General features: G+C 29.8%; 1 long non-coding RNA gene across 1 annotated transcript; it reads right to left on the bottom strand.

Annotated features, from left to right (window-relative positions):
- Nucleotides 1-2078: 2078 nt before the first annotated feature.
- LOC126720034 (uncharacterized) lies at nt 2079-7238 on the bottom strand. Its single transcript, XR_007653212.1, has 3 exons — nt 7132-7238; nt 6971-7042; nt 2079-2668 (listed from the first exon to the last, which is right to left on the bottom strand). It is a non-coding gene; the product is annotated as an uncharacterized LOC126720034 (long non-coding RNA).
- Nucleotides 7239-9743: the final 2505 nt, after the last annotated feature.

The raw sequence follows: 9743 nt of genomic DNA, 5'->3' as shown, positions 1-9743 counted from the left end.
CAAGTCCAGTTGAATATTTAGATCAAAGAAAACTTAAAAGATGAAAAGATGCGATGGAAATGGAGGAGGAGGTGTTTTTGTGATCAAATGAATTCAAGAAATCGTTGGAATTGGTTGGGTGAGAGCTCAGATGGAGGCGTTGGGGTGTTTATACAAGTTAATTAACATGCAGTGGCTTCTTTTGAGTTGTGACACTGAGAACTAAACCACAGTTACCTTTGTGCCGTTGTTGCTATTGCGTGTCATCTTTCTACAAGCTTAAGCTAAAAACGTTGGTTAAAAATGAATCTTGATATGTTTTTGTTAGGTTATAACCTGGGTCGGCTTAACTTATACATTAAGCTATTTAGGCAATTGAATGAAGCCCAAAAAAAAAAAAAAAAAAAAAAAAACCAACATAATCTTAATCCTAAAATATAATACTATACTTATGTGTTATGCAACAACCAAAAATATATACAAAATAAAATTTATTTTCCTTTTAAATAAAGTTTTTATCTTGCTAAAACTTAAGAAATCTATATACATTTTTTTTCTCTTTATCTCACTTAAAAAGTCTTTCAACATTTATATTTAATAAAAAAATCTTTCCATCTTCTCATTAAAATAAATCTAAATAATAGATATATAATAACACAAAAAATCATATATAATAAATTAAAGTGAAAGTTCAATCAAGAATTCAAATTAAATTTTAATTACACTCTAATTTTGTACCAAGTATCATTTTAATTCCTTATTATTTGCTGCCAAGTCTTTTTTTAAAAATTCTTTTATACATTCTAATTCCATGCCTAGTGTCCTAATTATATTCTAATTATGTGATAGTTATATTTATATACAAATTCATATACCTCAACTTAGAAAAAACAAAAATACTTATTCGAATTTATTATATGATAAGTTTACATTTTTAAGTAAAAATATTTACATTTATTTGATACCTAGTAATTATGTTGTGTTTATATATATATATATATATATATATATCAATATATGAGTAGAGTGTGAATTCTTAATATAGATTATTATTCAATTAAGTTCTTAACCATAAAATTTGTCATATCGTTATACAAACAGTCAAACATTGCCTACCTTTGGAAAGTTTTTCTTGCTGTGCCTCTTGAAACTGGGGTTAATGTGTCATGAAAAGGCCAAGAATTTGATACCTAGTAATTATGTGTGTGTGTTTTTGTGTGTCAATATATGAGTAGAGTATGAATTCTTAATTATATAGATTATTACTCAATTAAGTTCTTAACCATAAAATTTGTCATATCATTATACAAACAGTCAAACATTGCCTACCTTTGGAAATTTTTTCTTTCTGTGCCACTTGAAACTGGGGTTAATTAATCACTATTACCATATGAAATACTGGATTATGCATGAAAGAAAAAGAAATTCTTGCTTTAAGAAAACATTATTTTTCATAATTTTGTTCACAAATGTTGATATAATTTATTATGAATGATTCATAACAATAAAAATTATCAAAAAAGTGATGAAAGAGGGGCAAAGGGTTCTCTCTGCATATTTCTCCCCACTCCCTTTATTTTAAATTTATACTTATCTGCCCTCCTTCATATATGTACAAACTCAATTAAAGAATCATTTTTCTTTTTCTTTTAACATTTTTTTTTTGGTTATATGTAACTCATTAATTTAGGAGTAATTAAAGCGCACGGCCAAAAATATATATGTAAATTTTTTTTTCCTAAATTTATTTATTTATTTTGTATTTAGAGGGTTAGTATTTCTTTTAGAAGAATTTAGAGAGTTAGTAATAAAGGAATGAATGGACTTTTTTTCATATTTTAGAAGAAAATATGCTGTGATTCTTATGTTTAAAAGTTTGTGACACTTTCTATTTTGTCATCCATAATTACACAAAACAAAAGTTTTCCATTGGTTTTATTACTTTCATATTTATCTTATAATACATTGTATATATTAAAGCATATAAAAATAATATTTATTGCAATCTTTAATTTATTTAATAAAAAAACCTTAATTTAAAACTTAAAAAAAAATATTTAAGGGATAGTTACACAGAATTATATAAGACTTGACTTTATGAAATATTCTTATGTAAGAAAAAATAATACATATTATTTTATAAATAATGTAAGAATCATGTTTAAGTATGATTATATGTGTGTGTAGAAAAAAAAAATTAGCTTCAACCTTGGGTGTGAATTATGGACCTACAAATAAGTAATGCAAACCAAAAAGTCTATCAATACTAGAAGTTTCACCCTATTTGTGTGTTGTGTTGTGAATGTAGTGGGCTCAGTCAAAATGAAGTGACAATACTATATGAGAATGTGATATTAATTAGAGGATGCCAAAAAAATTTGATGAAATTTTGGGGATCAATAAGTACCGAAGGCAAAGAATATAAATAATAGAAATAAAGGTTTGTATCACCACCCCCACCTGGAATTACAATCTTCGACACCAAGTATGCTAGAGTGCGCATATCCTAGCTGATGATGAGTCACCGCGAGGCTAGCTATCTTACGCACAGTAGCAAGCATGCAGCTTCAAAACTCATTATCTAGAATCTTCCGATCGAACGGTCCCAAAGATCAAGAGGCCTGACACGTGCCAATCACCAGCTAAATAGTCTTACTCTTACCCACCAGGTTTGAATCATTATAATAAACTGCATGAGAGAGACAAGTAGTAGACTAGAGACTAGAGAGAGAGAGAGAGAGAGAGAATCAGTAATGTTAATTCTGTATCGTGAGTATTGCCAGTTGTGATTCAAGAAAATTATCTTTCAATCTTTAGGAAAAGTTTGGATATTACTTACCAAACAAGTTTCCAGCTTTTTTGTTTTCTAAATAATTGTAAATTATGCTGGATTAATTAGGTTATGTAACGAGGTAATAATCATGGATTTTATGCAACCATGCATAAGTCAATCACCCCCAAAAATAAATAAATAAATAAATAATGTAAATTGTGTTCTATTTTAAGTTTTTAACCCCCAAAAAAAAAAAAAAGCTATATCCTACCAAGACAGGCCCATCTTTTAATTTGACCGTCCCTCTATTAAGAACCGTTTCATAGGTCGTGTTTAATAATGAGGCCCAAAAGCCCATTTACAAAAATGAGAACAGCTTAGAGCCCATTTAAACTATTGTCCCATCGGTTTAAATTCAAACACTGATAAGTGTGAACCATACCTCAGTGAAGCCCAAAAGCCAGTTTTTTGTTTTTTTTCCCCTGACGTCGGGTATCCATGATTTTTATACTTCGTTTTTGTGAGCTCATAAAAAAACGGAATGAGTACAGATTATTAAAAAAAAAAAAAAATTTAATAATTAATAGAATAGAATGTATTTAAACAATAAAAAAATTAATTGAATTAAATTAAGTAAAGACAAAGTTTAACTACATAATTAGTTGTTGTCTAATACCATAAATTTACTCAATATGTTTTTTATAGGAGGTGAATTTTGACAAATTTACCATTAGATTACGTCTTCTTTTTATATCCTCCATGCTTGCAAGATTTCTAAAAAATTAAATATCAATAGCTATGTTGTTAATAAATTATTTAAATTGCAAGTTTTTGTAATTAAAAATTATACATAAAATTATAAATTATAAATTATATAGTAAATAATATCTAATTGATACAGAATTTGACTTATGTAGTAATATTTATTTTTTTTAGTAAAGTTGTAGTTTTAAATTACAACTAATATTGTAGCTAAATTTTGTTCATTAAGTAATCTTTTTAAAATAAAGGAATGAAAATTAGGGACAGACCTAGAATTTTGAGTTAAGGAGGCCAGCGTATAAGCAACAAAATAATAATAAAATTCTAAATAAGTATCAATTTAATATTAACAAAGTATCAACAAAGATAAATACAAAAATTCATTGTTTACAATACAATCATCAATTAACAAAGACAAAGAAACAAAACATCATTATTTCTTATTATATTAGAGCATTCACATTAGTTAGTACAAATATTTCCGTCTATTTTAACATAAGAATGTACTTTTTCTATTTCACATGCTCATTTTTCAAAACCCCTAATACCAAATTATCTATTTTATAATACATTTCATTAATATATTATTTCCTTATCAATTTTTTATTATTATATCAAATCATATTTCTCACTTTATCAACCAAAAACTGCTATCTCAATCTAAGGAATTACTGAAATATTTATTTGTATAGTTATAATAACGATGTAAATTTATATAGTTACTATAACACAAATGTATTTTACACAATAATACATAAACTAATGTGGATGTATTTTATGGTTGATTGGGCAAATATGAGATCTTATACCATTTTACAACAACTAATGTAAATACTTTTATAATAAAATCAATGTTAGATTGTAGGGGAAGGAGGACAAGACTTTTGGAAGAGATAACCCAAATATAAATTAATAGAAAATAACATATACTCTCTTTGGGCCCCCACCTAGCTAGGTCCATCTCTATTGAAAATGAATGAAATATAAATATCCTTGATTTGGAGTAATATTAGAAGGAATGGAACAAATAATTTTATAATAGCATTGCTATTATATCCCTATTTTAAAATAAGTGTATAAATGTATAGAGGTATTTGGAGAGTTTTTGTGAAAATTTAGTCAAACTTAATTCAATTCTCTTTGATTCCTTCCAAATCTTGGGGTAGTAAAATTTTGAGGTTTTGAGTTTTAAGAGAGTATGGAGGAATGAGTACTCCCTCTTATAGTCCTACCCATTTCATTTCTTCCAACTTAAACTTTCAAACAAGGGAATGAAATAAATATTTTAAAATAATGTTTTTCATTCCATACATTTTGAACCTCCCCCAAAATGGAGTCTTAGAAGACCACTAATCAAGTGTTGTCTCCCAACTCAACAGGTGACAAGCAACCCAAAAGCAATCGACTTAGAACTTAAAATGTCTTTCCATTTTGAGACATATCTTTTTCAATGTAAAGCTTTCTAAATCTCATTATCTTTTTAGTACAACTTTTTTAATTTGCCCATTGTTCAAAAATTAGGAAAAAATAATAATAAGTTGTACTAGATAGGCCCTAATGGGTCTTTGGACCCAACCTAACACTTGAGTGAGATTTTCCAAATGGGTTTGGATTCAAACTTTAAACGCCCTTGGGTTGGCGAAGGATTTGAGTTTTAAATCTTAAATACTAATTAAATGCAACCTATTTATATATTTAAAATTTAAAATTACTAACAAAATTTAATTATTATTATTATAAAAACAAGGATTTCTTATAATAAGTAAATATGTTTCTCTTTTAATATTATTTAATTTGGTATAATTTTTTTTTAAATTTTTGTGAAATAATATTTTAAATATTCAAATTTAGTTTAACTAACCTAAGCGTGTTCATTCAACCCAACTCATAGTAAGATAACTGGGTGGGTTTGAGACATGTTTAAAATTTTCAATTTTTTTTTTTTAATTTTTTTTTTTTTGGTATTCCAAACCCCAAACACAGAGCATCCACATTGAGACAAATTTTTAGCTTTTCGGCACTACAAAAAAAATCATTTTATCTATTTTAACTTACCATTTCATAACACACCCAACATCAATAACTCTATTTTTTTAGCTACTTCATTTAAATATATATTTTTTTTCTTCCTTGTCTCTTTCTCTCACCTCCTCTTCGTCTCTCTCTTCTCAGATACAAAGCCTCTGCCACCACCACACCAACCAACCATACACATCTCTTGCTAGCCACCACCCACCACAAACTAACCACAAAACCCAGATCTGCCACCACCCACCACCACTAAATCCAAGAAACCCACCACCAAGATCCAAGAAACCCACACCCAAAATCAATCACCACCACCAAACCTAAGGACAAACCCACACCCAAACCCACCACCACAAAATCCAAGAAACCCACCACCAAAATCTAACTCACACCCAAAATCAATCACCACCACAGCCAAAATTTACCAAACCCATGGAGATGGAGAGATAGAGAAAATAGGAATGAGAAGTGAGAGAAAAAAAGAAAAAGAAAAAAAGAAAGAACTAGTGAAGAAAGAAAAAGAAAAGAGCAAAGGGATGAACCAAAGAAAGAAAGAAAGAAAAAAACAAAGAGAGAAAGATAAACCAGAGAGAAAGAAAAAAGAAAAAGTGAGAGAAGAAAGAGAAAGAAGGAAAAATAAGAGATAGAAATATTAATAAAAATTGTTTTTTTTTTTTAAACCTTTGTGCTATAGTACACAACCATCTTTGGCTGTGCACTGTAGCTGAGAAGTCATAATTTTTATTTGTAGCTCCACCAATAGAACCCCAATTTTGTAGTTGGTGGTGCTAAAAATTGCAATATGGCTTTTTAGCACCACCAATAATAATACTCTTATGTTACCATTTTTATTTATACTTGGACACCTATAAGATTATAAGGTTATAACATTGAGAATCAAAGATAGCAATTCTTACCAAAATTGCAAATATTATGTAGCGTTGACCACTAAATCAATATAAGTACCCCTAAAACATACCAAATAAATATCATCATGTACTAATTGTATAGGGAAATTTTCAAGTGTTATGGTCAATACAGAAAAATTAAAATTAAAGATGATTTATAAAACATGATGTTTCAACTTCTATACCTTAATCAATTTTGGTCAAAATCAAACTACGAGTAAATTCAGAGGTACGACATTCAATCCAATACACTATTGATTTATGGAGTTTTTAGGATATTTCATGAAAAGGGGAGTGAAATAGTATGACCAAATATTGAGATATTACTTCTATGTGTGTGTACATATACATATCAAACCACATGTAACCCTATGATGCAGAAAATTTTCGCAAATTTCCAGCCTAGAAACAGGATCTAGTAGGTTCTAGACACATGTTTCGATTCGTTTAGTTCTCATGAAAATGAAAATAGAACAAAAAGAAAAGGAAAAATATTCTAAAGTCTAAAGAACTTACGTACCTCTTTCGCTGATAAATAGCAGCTTTAATTACGAGGTAATCGTCCCTACTCCTTACCCTCTGACGCTGCAAGCTGAAACAACAGGAAGAGTTGTTAATAACACAAATAATATAAGATATTAACGCCTCAATGCCACAGAAGAGTTTTTGCAGAATACTCACAATGAAGATACCCCATAGAATAGATGTAGCATTTGATGAGAGATTGAAGGTACGAAAATATAAATTGAACATAATCTTTCTGAACTTTAATGGCATTTTGAGACATAAATTGACCCGGCAAAGCCTTTATTAGTCCAACCGACGAAACCTTGACTTAGTGATAATGTGAACATTGACTTGTTATTAGTTTCACAAAAAAAACATTGACTTATTATTATAATATATAATTAGTTTTAATATATGGTGCTTCTGGGAAAGTGCAATGACAATGAGGAATATCCGAATATATCTCAAAGGAAACCACTTAATTAAGATCAAGATGTCGGTTCCAGTACCAAAATTTAGTCATCTTTATTTGGACAGTAAAGGGAGAAATGGATCATGGACTTCTAGAAATGAAATCCATTAAACGATCAAGCTTAGAGGCACACGCCCTCGTGAGGATCAACTGTCAAACTTGTTTTCATTTTTTGATCTCAGATCAAATACCACATTGTCCATGGACACCGTAAAGCGAATCAAAGGTTTACAGCGGCATTCTTGCCTCATTATTTGTTAAAATTTTATCTTATTGTGTGAAAAAAAAAATGTGTGTGTATATATATATATATATATATATGAAGTTAAAATTACTTTTTTATTTTCCTATAAAATTTTTCTTAAAATGGTTTACTAATGCACAAAAATTAAAGGGTTAATAATTCATAATGTTTCTAACGAACACCATCAAATAAGTTCAAATCTCCCTCTCTTACTTAATAATAATAGTTAAAAAAAAAAAAAAAATTCTTCCTCAATCCATTATATAATGATTTATAGAAACATTCAAGTATATTATTCAAATAAGTCACATGTTTTTTTAAAAATCACGTGAGTAAAAGCACAGGTGAATGAGTTTGACTAATTTTCCTCCTAACCAGTTTAGAAATAAACTATTTCTATTAAACCTTCTATCATGCCACATTAATCACCGATTCAAATTCATGATTCCTCCAATTTTCAGCTCTCACATTCTGTACTTTAGTGTTGCTATACCTCAAACACTTTCCTCTCTTTTTTGACTCGCCTTCTTCCTATTATTTTGTATCTTACCATTTATTCTTCCTCAAATCTTTATCCTCCCCTTTATTTCCAATTTAACTTAGACATTTCCTCCAACCATTCATCTCCTTTTTTTTTTACTCTTCTCTTCGTCTATTCATAAATTCTCTCTCTCTCTCTCTCATTTGAATTTAGTTTAAGTTAATATTAGTTGTTTAAAAAAGTAAGAATATGAGTTTATATTAAAACGCTCTTTTTTTATTATGTAGTTGAATGAGCCTACAAACCATTTGTCTTTTATTGGTAATGAGTATATATGTATAGGCATATGATGTGAGTTGTTTTTGGGTTCATTTAGTAAATTTTTTGTTAAAATATATAGCATATGGCTTGTCTGATGCGAATTCATTAAGTTGGGAGAAAATCAATTATGACTATTTAGGTATGAAAAACTCATTGCATTAAGCTATGTTGATCTTGGGAAGGATGAATTGATTTTGGCTTTTCCCATAGAATAGCAACCTAGTTGATTGAGCTCCATAAAGAATGCTACCCAAAAGAAAAACTCCCTTTTCAATCTGTTGAATTTAAGGGATCATGGTAATCTTGCATTAATGGTAATTGTTTCATGTCAAATTGAATAGAAAGAAAAGACATTGTCGGGTAAGAATTATAACAAAGCAGATATTCTTTTTTGTTTTTATGAGTTCCAACACTTCACATTGGTTCTTGTAAATGTCACAGGTTAGTGATATTTAGGGGCTGTTTGGATTTGGTTGTTTTCATCACTCATCATTGAGTTTTCATCACCCATAACTCAAAACTGGTGGGTCCCATAGACCAAACACTTGTGTGGATTTGTTCTGAGTTTTTATTTTCATCACTCAATTCTCACTAAATTGAGTGATGAGTAATAGAAACTGGAAACAAGTTTTTGGTGTTTTTGAGTTATGGAAACTGAGTAACGGTAGCAATTTGGTAATTTCCTTCAAAACACATGGGCCCACGGCATAGAGTTGTCAAATCCATCTCAGAGCTTTTGCTCTCTCCAACACTCCATCCAACGACTACTCACAGGCCTCTCCCCTTCACACGAAAATTGAAGAGCAAAATCCACATTTCTTCAGAGCAAAATCATAGTGCCTCCCACCTTCACACGAAAATCTCAGAGCATCTCACACATTTCTTCTTCTCCAATCTCACACGCCCTCCCTATTCACGGCCTTTCTTCTCCAATCTGCCTTCTGTTCTTCGTCCTTCACCCCAGTCACGCTGACCCATCCGACGAAGAAGATCTCAAATGCCACTCAACCTCAAGCACTGTGAACTCCGGCGATGACACGGCCAAACCAAGACCACCACACCACTTCATTTGTTGCTTGTCCACTCACACCAAGGTAGATCCACCACTCTCTCTTCCTTTTCTTAAACATGAATTTCCCTCGGACCTATGGAGTTGTGCTTCTGATTTTTGAGAAAATTTTTTGGAGATTTTTCATCTGTCTCTCTTTTTTGCCTTGTCCATGGTGTTTGTGTGAGAACTCCAGTTTTTTTTTATTTATTTATTTATT

This window comes from Quercus robur, chromosome 3 (assembly GCF_932294415.1).
Source record: "Quercus robur chromosome 3, dhQueRobu3.1, whole genome shotgun sequence".
Classification (NCBI taxonomy): Eukaryota; Viridiplantae; Streptophyta; class Magnoliopsida; order Fagales; family Fagaceae; genus Quercus; species Quercus robur.
Note: the sequence above shows the minus strand (reverse complement) of the source record. Positions and strands in the feature narration are given on the sequence as shown.